We start from the raw sequence: 15,751 nt of genomic DNA, 5'->3' as shown, positions 1-15,751 counted from the left end.
CCCCCTTATTCTCTTTTCCTATATTTTCCATGTTTGTTGTGACGAGCGTGTATTATGTAATACTGATAAAATAAACTTAAATTAAAAAAATCAGACAAAATGGAAGCATACAGTTGGAGAGACTTACTGAAGGAGGTAATGAAATTCTGGTAAGATTAATCCAGATATATTTCTCACCAAAAAACATTGTGCAAACAGCAGGTCCTCAGTAGCTGTATGTTGAATCGAATATGATAGCTTTCCATCTGTCCAAACATTAAATATAAATATCAGGAATTGACTGGTCACTTTGGCTTTCATGTTAAACTTGTAGACTTAGTGCAGCTCATATGTGTAAGGTGTGAGAAAACAAACCTCTAAGGACTGGACTCTTGAATCTTTCCTTTTTTGAGGATGAATCTCCTATTATCTGCCAACAGCCTTGCTGTTGTCAGTAAGATTGACTGTTTTTGGATTTGGCAACTCCATAGCCAGTATTTTTTTATTTTATGCCAGAGGAATCTCAATTAAAGTTTTGCAGGCTATGTTTTGCTAATTGTTCAACATATTAGCAAATTTTAAGTTCCTACTCTATGAAATAATTATGTGTACTTGTTTCTGATTAGAGAACCAACAAAGATATTTATTGGTTTATGTCCATGTTTGATCTGAAAAGTTTTGCAATGGTTTGAAGACGATGGAGTTATTTTCTACAACCTTCAAGGACTTTTGCTTTAATGTACATTTTGGAAAGCTTAAAATACAGCATTGCCGTGACTTCTAACTGCTCCATTCTCGCTTGCAAGCAGAGCATTTGCAGAATCAGCATTTCTTGTAATAGGATCATGTTGTAAAATGTGGTGCCATCTGCAAATAGATTAATAATATGTGAGGCAGTGCCAGTTTTTATGCCTTATAATTTGGGATGATTCTCATCACAACTGTGAGTGGTTCTATTGTGAAAGCAGAAGGAATAAGTAGATTGTGGTCTTGATTCTCACTAGATTGCAGTCTAGACTACATTTATTTTGGGGCAAGGCTTAGGTTCTTACACAGAGAAATAATAACCTAAAACACATTTCTCTTAAATCCTATTTTCTTTCTATTTCTGAAGAAATACTCCCTCTAGGGGGTTTCTAAATGCATGAACACATATTTTTTTTGCAATTTATGGTAGTGAATTAAATAAAAATTTCCTCCATCAGTGTGTGCCAAGTTCCCGTTCCTAATAAATCTGCTATGTTTAGGAGTGACAGGAGTACAAGTATTAGAGGAAAACACTTGCCCTTCTGTTTTATTCTTCATTTGCCTCTGAAAATTTATCATTGGAATATTTAAGTTGCTAACTTAGGAGTTTCAGGATACCAGCAGGCTACTCTGGACCAAAAAAGCTGATGATTATGTCTCCCTTAAGTTTTGAGAGGAATGTTTTAATATAAGGGTTGGAGGAGGCATGACGGTGCCTTGGGTAGAAACTGATGCACCTTCAAACCAAGTATTCTTGAAGTGTTTGACCTGAATTTATTTAGGGGAAAAGCTGAGCCCTCTGTGGACTAAGGAGGACACTTCAGACCCCAGTTTATAGTTTAGTTTAGTTTTTTTAGCTCTGATCCCAGACTTCCATACCATACTCCGTGTAACAAAGATCTTGCAATGAATTTGAGCACTACTTTTTGCTTTTTAATGGAATAAGGAAAAGATAATGAAAAACACTTGTGGAACCATCATATGAAACAAAAAAAATTGAATATTTGGTCATATTTGCTTCATATCTTCTTCTCTCTCTTTTTATTTCTTTGTTTTAAAAAGTTCATTTATTTATTTTGAGAGACAGAGAGAGAGAGAGAGAGAGAAGGCGAGGCAGAAAGAGAGAGAGAGGGAGAGAGAGAAACCCAAGTAGACTTCTGTGCCATCAGTGCAGAGCCTGACGTGGGGCTCGATCCCACGAACCATGAGATCATGACCTGAGCCAAAATAAAGAGTCAGAAGCTTAACTGACTGTACCACCCAGGGGCTCCATCTCTGTATCTTTTAAATAGGATAAAATATTACACATAAAGGTGAAGGCCCATTTCCCCTCACTCTCCCCAGAGGAAAAGCTATCATGAATTTGGCTGTGAATTGAGCCCATATGTATATACTTCTATGAATCTGTAAACAATATGGGATGATGCTGTGCATTTTTGACATTTATATGAATGGTAGTATCCTTCATGCAATGTTCCAAAACAGGTTTTTTCCTAATTAAATGTATTTGTAAGCACTATCCTGATTGGTTTCCCGGAAACTTGCCCAACTAATCCACCCTTGAATTTGCCTCTGTTAATTTGTGAAGTCCATCATTAGGATACTCTTATAATATCCAGTTTGAAAACTTATTTATATGTTAAACAAAGATTTCTCTAACTTATAAGGATTCTTAAAATATTTAAGTTGGAGAATTCTACCTAAAATCAATGCTTAGCTTAATAAAATACAGGGGCACCTGGGTGGCTCAGGCAGTTGGGCCTCTGACTTTGGCTCAGGTCATGATTTCATGGTTCATGGGATCGAGACCCATGTCAGGTTCTGTGCTGGCAGTGCAGAGCCTTCTTGGGATTCTCTTTCTCTCCCTCTCGCTCGCTGCCCCTCTCCCACTTGTGTTCTCTCTCTCTCAAAATAAATAAAGTTAAAAAAAAAAGAACAAAAACTGTCATCACAGGTTGATGTGTTTTTGCACCGTAAAGCAAAAACACTAATGTCTTTGGATTTGGGATATTCATTTTTATTAAAAATAAAAACCATTTATCAGACCCCAATTTAAAAGAAAGTAGCTTGGGGCACCTGGGTGGCTCAGTAGGTTAGGCGTCCGACTTCGGCTCAGGTCATGATCTCACGGTCGGTGAGTTTGAGCCCCGCTTCGGGCTCTGTGCTGACAGCTCAGAGCCTGGAGCCCGTTTCAGATTCTGTGTCTCCCTCTCTCTCTGCCCCTCCCCTGTTCATGCTCTGTCTCTCTCTGTCTCAAAAATAAATAAACGTTAAAAAAAAATTAAAAAAAAATTAAAAAAATAAAAGAAAGTAGCTTGGTCGGTTAAGCATTTGACTTCGGCTCAGGTCATGATCTTGCAGTTCGTCAGTTTGAGCCTCCCATCTGGCTTTGTGCTGACAGCTCAGAGCCTGGAGGCTACTTCAGATTCTGTGTGTCCTTCTCTCTGCCACTCCCCCCCCTCAAAAATAAATAAACATTAAAAAATAAAAAAAGAAAGTAACTATACTGTAAATACAACATAAACTAGATATTTAAGGAGTGGATAAAATGACAAAACGGAATGTTTCTATATGTATTTTATCTTCAGTACATTTTGTACTACGCAATGAAGCTAGAGTTACATAAATCATCCCATGTTTGTTATTTATTGTAATTTCTGCGAATGTGAGAATTGAAAATAGGAATTACTGAGAAAGTAAATAAATTTTCTGTTTAGTTGCAAGTAGCTGAAGCTTCCTGCGGTTGCCATTTCGGCAGTCCCCACTGGGTGGCAGCAGCAGCCTGCTCAACCCCCCAGCACTGTCAGCATCCAACATGGCATCCTTTCCTGTTCTGGTAGCCAGAAAGCTGTAATTATGTGGATTCTGAGTTGGAAGGCAGGATGGTTATTTAGAGGGACTCCCTCAAAATATTGTTAATATAGCATTGTGTAATCATAGTAGTATTGATGCATGTATCATGGAGGGTTTTTTTTTTTCCTTCTAATTTCTTTTTCTCCCCCTCCAAATAAACATTTTCTCCCATCTGTGTGGGCAACTGTGTATATACAAATAATCATTTTATCTCAAACCCACCACAGTATGAGCCAAGATATTGTCAAATATTAAACAAACACAATATGAGAAACATCGCCTCCCCCACCGAGATGCTGTAAACTACCGTTTAAGTGACAGGAGAGGTGCCAGTATCTTTGGGAATGCTTTCTTACTCATTGTGAGAGCGTCACTTCCTAAGAGCATGTGGCACTACTCAGTCTTTGTAATGGCTATGGAATGGCTATATGGCACATGCTATTCCCATTAATGTCCGCTGAGATTCAGAGATAGTTGGGATGCAGAGTATTTCCAGCTTGCGTTAGTAATGTGCTCTTATAAGATGGACAACTGTAGAATAAGGGTGGCATTAGCGATTTCATTTAGGAAGACATCCAAATCTGCTTTTAGGAGCCCTCTACCTCGTATGTTGCCTCTAATAATGAGTGATGATCCTTGAAACCCCAGATATTGGCAACTACGCGGGGTCCTTCTAAGAGAGGAGAGTGTTTTAATTGGGTTTAGTGATTCACGTTTTTCAAGGTGAGTTTCCCCAGCCCTGGGGATATGGGATGATGTGCGAGGCATTTGGCAAAGCACAGGACAGATGTGGCATATATTCTTCCAGGGTCATATCTGCTCCTTGGACAATATAACACATTGTTATTGGGTTCTTCTAAGTAAATCTGGAATCGAAGGAACATTCACACTAATTTGAAGATAAAGTACAAGTCTTCAGTGAAGTGTTTTGCTTGTGATGGGCTGCTTCACTTTATATCTTGCAGACATTCTGGAGCCACGTGTTTTCTCTCTCCTGCCTTTGGAAGAAATAGTAGATGGAAAGGAAGAAATTTGAGAAGCACTAACCATTAGCATGGATTTATTTAACATTAGCACCCACCTGTTACCTATAGTAGAGCTAACACTGGCCATGAACCGTAGGACTAGTGCATTTGAATGGCCGGTTGGTGTTTAGAGCAATAAGGCCCTGTGAGGCCCTAACAGGGCACCAAATTGGGAGTTTTTGGACAGAAGAGGGATGGCACCAGGGCACTGGCTGCCTCATGATGGTCAGAGGCACCATATATTTTACAGTTTTCCCATGAAATACCTGGGACCCTTCTTGGTCTCCAGACTTCTTCCCCTGATATTTTTTCTCCTTACCCTGGTTACTTCCTTAATTAAATCTCTCCTGATCTGCACAGGGGTCCACACCATCTGAAATGTGAATACTTGGCATTTGGACTCCTTCATTCTAGATCCTACTCATTCAGGACCATCTTGCTTAGGTCCCACCCCTTCAGATCAGAGATGGTTTGGATCCTCTGGTACACATTCTTAAACCTTCCCGGGCTTCTCACCTGAACTCCTTACCTTGGCTTTTATGGCTCTTCATGGTCTGGCTCTTGGCTTCTCTTCATTTCCCATTCTCCAGGCCCCCGTCGTGATTCAGCCACACTGGTGTTCGCGCCGTTCCTCAAACGTTTCGAGTCATTCCTTTCTCAGGGCCTTGTCTTGCTGTTTGTTCTTCCAGGAACACTCTCCTAATACCAGTTTGGGTTGCCGCCTCACATCTTCCACGTCCACCCACCAATGTGACTTGATGGGCGAGACCCCTTCCCAAATTACCTTCTTGACGTGGCCCCCTGTCACTCGTTATCACTTTATCTTGATTTTCTTGATTTCTTGATTTTCTTCAGAGTCCTGATCACTACCTGCCATGTCATGTATTTATACATTCATCTATCTGCCTTCCCCTTTCCCTCCGCCAGACCATAAAATCCATTAGGGTGGGGCCATTATCTTGTTCAACGTTGTATCACCAGAACCGCAAATAGTGCCTGGCTTACAGTGAGTGCTCAAAACAAATTTGTTGTACGGGTGGCTCAGCTCTGCCATTTTACAGATCTGAGCACCGAGTCCAGGGATGTATATAAGGCCAGGGGCTAGTGAGTGGGAGAACTGGCGGGCTTCTTCTCCGATGGCTCCTATGAGGCTGACCATTTCCATTTCTGAGCATGATAGTGCCCACTCTCTGTACCTCTCCATCTCACAACTGACTGTGTCTTGCCTTGTCTTATTCTTAAGTTGCTTCATATGTGGGTCGTGTCTCCATAACTAGATTATAAGCACCTTGAAGGCAGGCACAGTGACCTTTTCTTGTATTTACGGTGTGTATCACCATGTCAGGAACCCAAAAGATGGTTAATGAATGATTATTAAATTCTTACTTTTTTTTTTTTTTTAAAGAAGTGTTATCTGGAAAATGTATGCAATTTATATATTGAGGCTAATGGGTCGTTTTTTAGAGCCAGGAATCCTGAATGCTTTCTGTGATTTTTAAAAGGCTGTCTCTTTACTCCTGACTCTCATAGTTCTATAAATTTTGGGAAGAGCAAAAGATACGTTTCCTCTTTTGGCATTTAACATCAAAAAGAAATGTTTGCTTTAGCAAGATGCGGTAAAACAAAGATCCCCAGGGACCACAGAGCTGTCGCCAGCACTGGGTTTTAGAAACGGCTGGCTAGTTTTATTACCAGTTAATGGCATTTGTAGTGGTGCTTTGGCAAATAACCATGAGAAATCAATTGTCAGGCATGGATGGTGTGAGAAAATTACTGTCAGTCTCTTGAAAACTTGCTGGGAATGAGGACTACGGGTCAGTAACTGCGTCAAGTGCGTGAAGACTAAGGCAAAGGGTTTACCCTGGGTGCGTGCTGTTCAAGAAGGAGGAAGATTTGGTGGTGCCTGATGCTAATGCACCTCTTCTTCTCACCACGTACACAGTCACTCAGGAGGGCTCTGAGCAGCACCTTCTTTATCTGGCAGAATTATCCCATTTCATTCATCCCGCAAATATAAGGAGTGTTTTCAGCAGTGCCTGAGAAAATCCTGAGTCCTGGGTCTGAAAGATACTTCATTATAGTGGTTAAGAGGATATGTGTGTTTGAACCCTGCCTCTACCAGTTACTTGCCCTAAGATCTTGGGCAAGTTATTTAAGCTCTCTCTAAGCATGTTTTCTTCTCTGTTAAATGGAAATAAAAAAATGGTACCAAACGCGTGAGTTGTTGTGTAAGTGAGGAGCTATAGGTGAAGTGCTTATCACATTATCTGACGAACAGGAAGGGGTCAAAGCATTTTACTTTTTTATGTTTATTTTTTAAAATGCTTTTATTATTTATTTTTGAGAGAGAGAGAGAGTGCGAGTGGGGTAGGGACAGAGAGAGAGGGAGACACAGAATCTGAAGCAGGCTCCAGGCTCTGAGCTGTCAGCACAGAGCCCGACATGGGACTCAAACCCATGAACTGTGAGATCATGACCTGAGCTGAAGTCGGATGCTTAACGGACTGAGCCACCCAGGTGCCCCTTTATTTTTTTATTTTTATTTTTTTAAATGTTTATTTTTAGAGACAGAGAGAGAGAGAAAGAGAGAGAGCACCTGTGCACGTGGGGGAGAGGCAGAGAGGGAGAGAGAGAGCATCCCAAGGAGGCCCCACGCTGTTACCACAGAGCCCAACGTGGGGCTTGATCTCACAGACTGTGAAATCATTACCTGAGCCAAAATCATGAGTTAGATACTCAACCAACTGGGCCACCCAGGCGCCCCTAAAAGCATTTGATTTGTTTAATTAAAATTTGTAACATTTACTTATTTTTGAGAGACAGAGAGAGACAGAGTGCAAGTGAGGGTGGGGCAGAGAGAGAGAGAAAGAGAGAGAGAGGCAGAATCCCAAGCAGGCTCCAGGCTCTGAGCCCGATGCAGTGCTTGAACTCATGAACCATGAGATCATGACCTGAGCTGAAGTGGGTTCCTTAACTGACTGAGCCACTCAGGTCCCTCAAAGCATTTTAAATAAGTAAATACATGTGCTTGAGTAAAGAAGGGAGGAACCAGTCCAGCCAGTAGTTTTCCTGTCCTCCCAAACTATCCTGCTTATTTCTACCCCAGCTCCACCTGCCCCCCAACTTCCCTAAGAAACGAGTCACAATTCTTTGGGATACTGGTTCACTCCTCAGTCAGCAACCCAGCAGAATTATTTTTCCTAGCCATTTCAGGCTCTGTGCTTGCGGATACCAAGTTACCTGGATTGGAGGTGAGTACAGAGCTAGGTGAAAACTGTTGAAGCGACCCAGGCCAGGAAGCCACCTGCCCTCACCAAATCTTTGGGGAGCGAAAGTGGCCCTGATGCCAAGGGTGGCCATCCGTTCCTTCTCCAGGGAGAGCAAGACGCCAAACTGAGGCTTAACGTGAGATTCTGGGTACTGAGGCAAACTTAGATTTGCAGTTCTGAAGTGAGCTGGGAGCCCAGCTCTTTGGGTCAATTTCAGGTATGATTTCTTTGCGTAAAGTATCCACAGCGAGCGGAAGTATTGGAGAATGTAAATTTGGGCAGAGGACGATCCTCTTTTAAGATTGGGCGCATTGGTTGCAGGGCTAAGCACTGGCCCACTGACAATAAATACGCTGCCTCTGATCTCTGGGTTCCTTGTTGGTTGACAAGCTCTTACAGAAACAAAGGAAGTGGTGGCCTAACAGGGACTGTCCCTTGTGGGGACCGTAAGTAGCTGAGACTGTTACCATCTGCTCATTTCAATTCAAATATTTAACAGGAGGTTGAAAACACAGAAGTTACTATGAAATTACCAGTTTATCTCCTGAACTTAATTTCTGTCGAGGAGGGGGAGGGGTCCCTTGTGGTAGGCGTCTGTTTTTCAGTTTTGGAGATTGCCAGGAGATGGCGCTAGGGCTTGGTTCTTAATGAATCCTTGGCGCACCAAAGAAAAGAAAATGCTTGGTGTAGTCTGTCTTTTGACAAAACCTTTCTTTCTTAGGAAATCTGAACAGAAACCCTGGCCTTGGCATTCCTCGGGTTAAATGCTCATCTCTTTTCATTTGGCAAAGAATTGAGTTTCTTGTCATGGTGCCCTACATTTTCAGTTAGAGAATCTCCATCATTGGATCTTGCTGCTTCTGGTGTTGTCTCGGAATATTTGCTAACGAAAAACAGAATCAAGTTTGGGGATTTTAAATGAATAAGATTAGAACTTTCCAGTAGGTTGCATGAAAAAAATACTAGAGATCGTGTTATTTGGAAAAGAGTAGGTGTTTTGGAGTATACCTTTTTTTTTTTTCCTTTTTAGATCCTTTTCGCTAAATCTGCTGCAGTTAGCTCAGAAGCCAATATAGCTGATGCAAGAGATTCCAGCACTTCCTACCAGGCAGTGTTTATACTTCAGGGCTGATTTCCTACCAAGATTAATAAAAATAACCACCACAACATAAAAACTGCTTTATGGGCTTGCTTCCTGCATGCCACTGCTGGTGCTGAGCACGAAGCACTCATCGTATCATTTAATCCTTGTGATAATCTTCTGGAATACATACTTTATCATCACATTCTTCAGGCCAGAAAATTGGAGCTTAGGTTCTATAATCTGCCCAAAGTCACTCAACTAGTGAGCAGCAGAGCAGGGGTTGAAATCCAGAAATATGATTCCACGTCCTCATGTTGGACCACTGTGCCCACTGAGGCAGAGACTGTGGGGGATAACTGGGCACCCTGGAGGGAGTGCTCAGTGGTTCCAGGGAGCTCAGTGGGCTGAGAGCACACAGGTATAGAGGTGTGGGAGTCAGCACTGAGCCACATCACATGGTTTCTCGCATCCGGGGACACAGGATTCAAGCTTCTGAGACCCGCACAATCTGAGCTCTGCTTCCCTCCCCTCTCCTGCTTGATTGCCACTCTTCAGGTACTTTTCTTTTTCCATAATTTGCTAAGCCCATTTCTACCTCAGGGCCTTTGCACCTGCTGATCTTCTGCCTGGAGTTCTCTTCCCTCAAATCCTCACAGGGCTGGCTGTTTTTTCTCAGGGTCCAGTGTAGATATGACCTCCTTAGACAGCGCTTTCTTGCCACATGATCTGATAAGGCTCCTCAGGTCTTTCTTATCCTATCACTCTCTTTCATCCTCTTCCTTGCCCTTGTGATGATCTCTGTGTTCTCAATTCATTAGCTGGTTTGTTTACCTGGATATTATGTTTTCTCTCTCATTAGAATGTAAGCTCTATGAGATAGGGATCCTGACAGTCTGGTTCACTGCTGTATTCCTAGAACCTAGAACACTCCCAACACAGAGGAGGTGACTAATAAATATTTATTAATTGAATTTGGTGGGAGGATGTGATAGTGATGGGATAGGTCATGGGAGTAGTGGTGTCACCCAGCAGCAAGCTCCCAGTACCATTGGAAAGTCCAGGCTGGCATGAAACATTTGATGCTCAATCCCTGGCAAAAGTCAGGGAAGCCATATTTAAAATAGTGGTTAAAAAACATAGACCTGGGGCTTAGCTGCCTGGGTTTACATCCTGACTCTGATACCCACTGGCTGTGTGACCTTGGCTAAATTATCTCGCTCTTTTCTGCCTCAGTTTCCTCATCAGTAGGTTGAATAATAATAATGATAATAATAGTAATGCCAACCTCATGTGATTGTTATGAGGATTAAATGAGCTGATGGGTGTGGTGTGCTTGGATGCTGCCTGGCAGAGCACTCTACAAATAACTGTCAAATACATAAAAGTGTAATCAAGCAAAAACCCTGTGACTGTAGAAATTTGGACAAAGGAAAATGTTAGTGTGGGGAAAGGCCCTGCTTCTTGGAGGAACCTGGATTGGATTCGATTGTGTTTGGATTGAGGGAGACAGGGGAGTAGGAGGGAAAGTTTGCATTTGTTCTGGTCCCTAATTGCTGTGCAGATATAGATTCAAGAGCGGTTTTTTGAGCATGAGGAAAATTATCGACAGACATTCTCCCCCACCCCTCCATCACCTATCCCCCAAAGTATTCTAGGAATTCACTATATATAATGGGATTTTTTAGAGCATTCATATTGTTTGGATTTACCACATAACAGTGATTCTCTTCAAAGTAAACAACCCATAGCCTCTTCCCCTCAAGCCAAGGTCCTAGATGAAGTACAGTCTCTGAAGTGAATCTCAGTTGGGTCTAGGATGACTCAACTTGGGAGAAATGCGAATTCCTTACTCTCTTCTCTTGATTAAGTTCAAGCGACATGCACTGAGGACTAACTTTGTGCAAGGTAGATATAAGGAGTGTGGAAAGGGTGATAAACAACGACATCCCTGATGACATAAGGATCTGGGAGAAGTTTCAAATTAATGGTGATCCAGAGCCTGGAGCACAGTGTGTAGGGTTTGGTTTTCCCAAAGGGGAAACCAAAATGGAAGCAGAGAGAGGAACAAGACAGAAACCACAGCCCCAGATCGGGACCACATGGCACAGAGTAAAATGGGCTCACAGTCCCCAAGTGGAGGTGGCTCGGAGTGAGATGGAGGCATCTAATGATAGCAGCAACATTGACAGCAAAGCAGAATGTTCATTTTTGCATCAGAGAGGGTGACTTCTGGACGAGGGCTTTGTGCATTTTGAACAAGGTGGGAGATAAATGGAAAGAAGCCTGCTCTCAGCTGTAAAGTGGACCTCAAAGCTTTTCTATTGATCGAAGGGAAATAATTACGATGATATCAGGAGAAGAGTCAATGGACTGCCAACACAGAACTACAGGTCTGATTTATGAAATCTCACCCACTCCCAACACATGGCCTCAGGACACAGTGGCAAATAATAGCATTTAATTAAAACACATAAAGCAGAAGTGTCAATGACAGCATATGTCAAAATCAATAAAATGCTAATTTCTAAAGATTGTGTTTGCATGGGGTCTCAAAATTCCACAACAAAGAGCCTTTGTGGAAGGGAGCAGTCTTCCATTTCCTGTGGCTGGGATTATAGACCTGGGAGGTCCTCCAGCTCAAATCCCTATGCAGAAGATAAACTGAGGCCCAGAGAACTGATAGTTTCATAATAGAATTAGTAGTAGGATGATAATCTGACTTTCAGCCTGCGGTTTTTCATCCTCTCCACCCTCTCTCTTTGAGTCCCAGAATTATTGGCAGGAATGCCCTCCCTCACTTCACAGCAGATGCCTGGATACCACCCCATGCCCCAGCTGATGGAAGAAATCTACCCACAGGGGCACAGGTGCCTCTAAATCTTCTCATAACACATGACATCTTCCTTGCCTGACTGCATCTTGACAAAGGTTTTTAATTGGCAACCCGCAGTGTGACATTTCTAAGTAGAATTGCTTCTTTGTGCCTGTAGGTCCCCTCCCAGGCTCTTGGATTTTGGCAGAGCACTCAAAACATGAGCCTTGCAATCCACTTTATCTTACTGAGATGCATTCTTGGAGGGCAAGAATGGTAGAGGAAACAAATTCTCTTTTAATTCATTTAGAACATAAATCAGTTTTGCAACGAATACGATTTTCTTCCATCCAGGTGATATCACTGGGTTAAATGCTAGTAATCCAAGTAGATTGTGTGGTTTTAGGATCGCATGGGGTTCCCATCACTTTCCAGCTCGCGGTCTGGAAAATTTGGGCATAGAGTACTGGAAACGCTGACTTTTCAAGACGTTGCTTGGCACTGATATCATTGACTAAAATGGAAAATGGGATATGTCTCAAGTCTTAATTGCCTTTGCATGCTTTGACTGGTGAGTCTTATCAAGGATCAACAGAAAATAATATTTGGGTTTGTAGAAATGTGGGACTGAGGTGGGCATGGAAATTTCGATCCTAGGATGTCTGATTTCTTCTCACTCCCAGATTCCAGCTGAAAATGCCAGCTTTGCCATTGTTCACAGACCAGAGAATGGGTATTCCTTCAGTGGAAAATGATCTGTGCTTTTCTGGTTATTTGGTTCTCTACTGAATGCTCATGAATTCAGGTAGAGGGTGTCTCTGTGTGCAGGTAATTTTGTAACATGGACAAAGAGACCAGGAAATGCTTGGCAAATCCTGCCCAAATTAGAGGTTCTCCCAAACTTTCTAAATGAAAGGGGCTCAGCAATACTGATCTGGTTCGAAGGTGGACAACTAGGGAGTTTGTTCTGTAGCAAAACTTGCATGGTACTTTATTTTTCATTAAAAATTTTTTTTTAACATTTATTCATTTTTGAGAGAGAGAGACAGAGCACAAGCAGGGGAGGGGCAGAGAGAGAGGGAGACATAGAATCCAAAGCAGACTCCAGGTTCTGAGCTGTCAACAGAGAGCCTGACACAGGACTCGAACTCACAAACTGCGAGATCATGACCTGAGCCGAAGCTGGACACTTCACTGACTGTGCCACCCAGGAGCCCCTGCGTGGTACTTTAAAATGCCATTTATTAGAAATTTATTTTGTCGTGGGCATGATTCATTTAATCCTCAAAACAATCCTCTGACAGATATTCTCTTCTTAATCCCACCATTCTGACTTCCATTTGAGGCACTGTAATTTGCCCAAGGTCATAGGCAGGTGGCAAAGAAAGGACTCAGGGTGCCTGCGTGGCTCAGTCGGTTAAGTGTCTGACTCCTGATCTCAGCTCAGGTCTCAATCTGAGAGTTGTGAGTTCAAGTCCCATGTCGGGCTCCATGCTGGGTATGAAGCCTACTTGGAAAAAAAAAAAAAAAGGACTCAAGTCATTGTGGTTTTACTTCAAAACCTGTGTGTTTGGCACTACACCACCCTGCCTCTCATTTACAATCATATTATCTGTTACTTAGATTACATACTTGTTTACGGTGGCTGACAGAGATCATGGGTCTGGGATAGTTCCTCCACCCAAACCGCTTGCCTGAAGGTTCATAGCAGCAGGTGTTTACTCTGAAACGCTTTGTCTATAACTGAAAACAGGATGAATCCAAAGCAGTCTGTGAACTGAGAACCCACTGGACCTACTGGAGATGAAAGCAAACAAAAAATTTAAATGTCCGAATCTGACTGCCTGGAAATTAGCTCATAGCACAGGTGCTGTCTATGTAAGAGGTAAAATCTAGCTGGCAGGGAATCTGGTGGTAGAGGAAAGCACGAATTCTCACTGTCTATAAAAAACGATTTTTCCGTATTTGTCACAAAGTAAGACATATGAAGTGTTTTGAGGAGACCTCACAGGTATCTTGTTCAGGAGAATTCGAAAGACTAAACAAGGCTGTCTTTGTTATCACTCTAACAGTATTAGAGTGAAGAGAATACGTGTGGCTAGTGCTGGAGAGAAGTCACCAGTGGGTGAAAAGAATCAGCTGAACAACTTTTGATACCAGGATAGCTGGTGAATCTGGAACTGGAGATCAACTTTAAGGGTAGTAACATCAAGTTAGGAGACTCATGGATTTAATTCTATTTAAGTTCAGATTCTATTTAATTCTTAATTCTATTTAAGTTAAGAATTCTACTTAATTCTTAAGTAGAATTAAGAATTAATTCTATTTAAGAGTTGCTTGGTGAGAGAAATACTGAATCCTACATTTGCCCCAACTTTTTAATTATTAAAATGGTACAGTCTAATTTAAAGAAATTTACATGGAAGAAACTCCTTCATTTGTTCTACAAATATATATTTTTTTAATTTTTTTAATGTCTATTTATTATTTTGAGAGAGAGAGAGAGAGACAGAGCATGAGTGGGGAAGGGACAGAGAGAGCGGGAGACACAGAGTCTGAAGCAGGCTCCAGGCTTGAATCTGTCAGCACAGAGCCCAATGCCGGGCTCGAACTCATGGACCGCAAGATCATGACCTGAGCTGAAGTCAGATGCTTAACTGACTGAGCCACCCAGGTGCCCCCACAAATATTTTTTTAAACATTTATTTGTTTTTGAGAGAGAAAGAGAGCACAAATGGGGGAGGGGCAGAGAGAGGGAGCCTGAGGATCCGAGGCAGGCTCTATGCTGATAGCGGGGCTTGAATCCACAAACTGTGAGTTCATGACCTGAGCTGAAATCAAGAGTCGGCCGCTCAACTGACGGAGCCACCCAAGCATCCTGCGTTCTACAAATATTTTTGAAATATCTGCTATGTGGCAGACATGGTTTAGGTGCTTGGCAAAGAGCAGTGAGTGAAACAGACAAAAAGAGCTCCCTTGCAGAGCTCACACTCCAGCAGGGGAGACAGAGATAGTGAATTTAACAACTGAGCACAGTGCACAACTGGTAAGTTGGAAGGCGATAAGTACTATTGGAAAAACAGGAGAGGGAGAGGAGGAGAGGGAATGGCGGCTGGGGCAGGGGTAGCTTTCTAATTTGAAAGAGTGGTTGGGATAGGCCTCACTGAGAAGTGACAGTGGAACAGAGATTTGCAGGAGGTGAAGGAGTAGGTCTTTGGGTCATCGATGGGGAAGATGTTTTAGGCAGAGGCAGTGGCCTGTGCAGTGGTCCCGGTGCCTGGAAGAGCATGGGTGAGGGAGAGAAGAGCTCATGGTGAGATTAGAGAGATAATGGGGACCAGGTCATGAGTGAGATGGGGAGCCACTGGAAGGGTTTGATCGGGGGTGTCAGATAACCTAGCTTTATATTTTCAAAGGATTACTCTCTGTGTGAAAAATAGACTGTGGGGGGCAGGGGTATAACCAGTGAGGCCAGGTAGGGGGCTCACACAGCGATCCAGGTGAGAGGAGATGGTAGTGGCTTGGACCAGACTGGTAGCACTAGGGATGGTGAGAAATGCTAGGATTCTGGGTAATCTCTGAGCCAGCATGGTTTTTGATGTACTAGATATTGGCTATAGAAGAAAAAGAAGAGTTAAAAGGTGGCTCCAAGTGTTTTCTCTTGAGCAGTTGCAAGAATGGCTTTGCCTTTGACTGTGATGGGGACTACTATAGGTAGAGGAGATTCTTGAGCGGCATACCGGTAGTTCAATTTTCTTTTCTTTTCTTTTCTTTTCTTTTCTTTTCTTTTAATTTTATTTTCTTTTAATTTTATTTTTTCCTTTTTTAATTTTATTTTTTATTTTTTAAAATTTACATCCAAATTAGCATATAGTGCAACAATGATTTCAGAAGTAGATTCCTTAGTAACCCTTACCCATTAAGCCCATCCCCCCTCCCACAACCCCTCCAGTAACACACGGTTTGTTTTCCATATTTATGA

This window comes from Neofelis nebulosa, chromosome 1 (assembly GCF_028018385.1).
Source record: "Neofelis nebulosa isolate mNeoNeb1 chromosome 1, mNeoNeb1.pri, whole genome shotgun sequence".
Classification (NCBI taxonomy): domain Eukaryota; kingdom Metazoa; phylum Chordata; class Mammalia; order Carnivora; family Felidae; genus Neofelis; species Neofelis nebulosa.
This window is presented reverse-complemented; position numbering follows the sequence as displayed.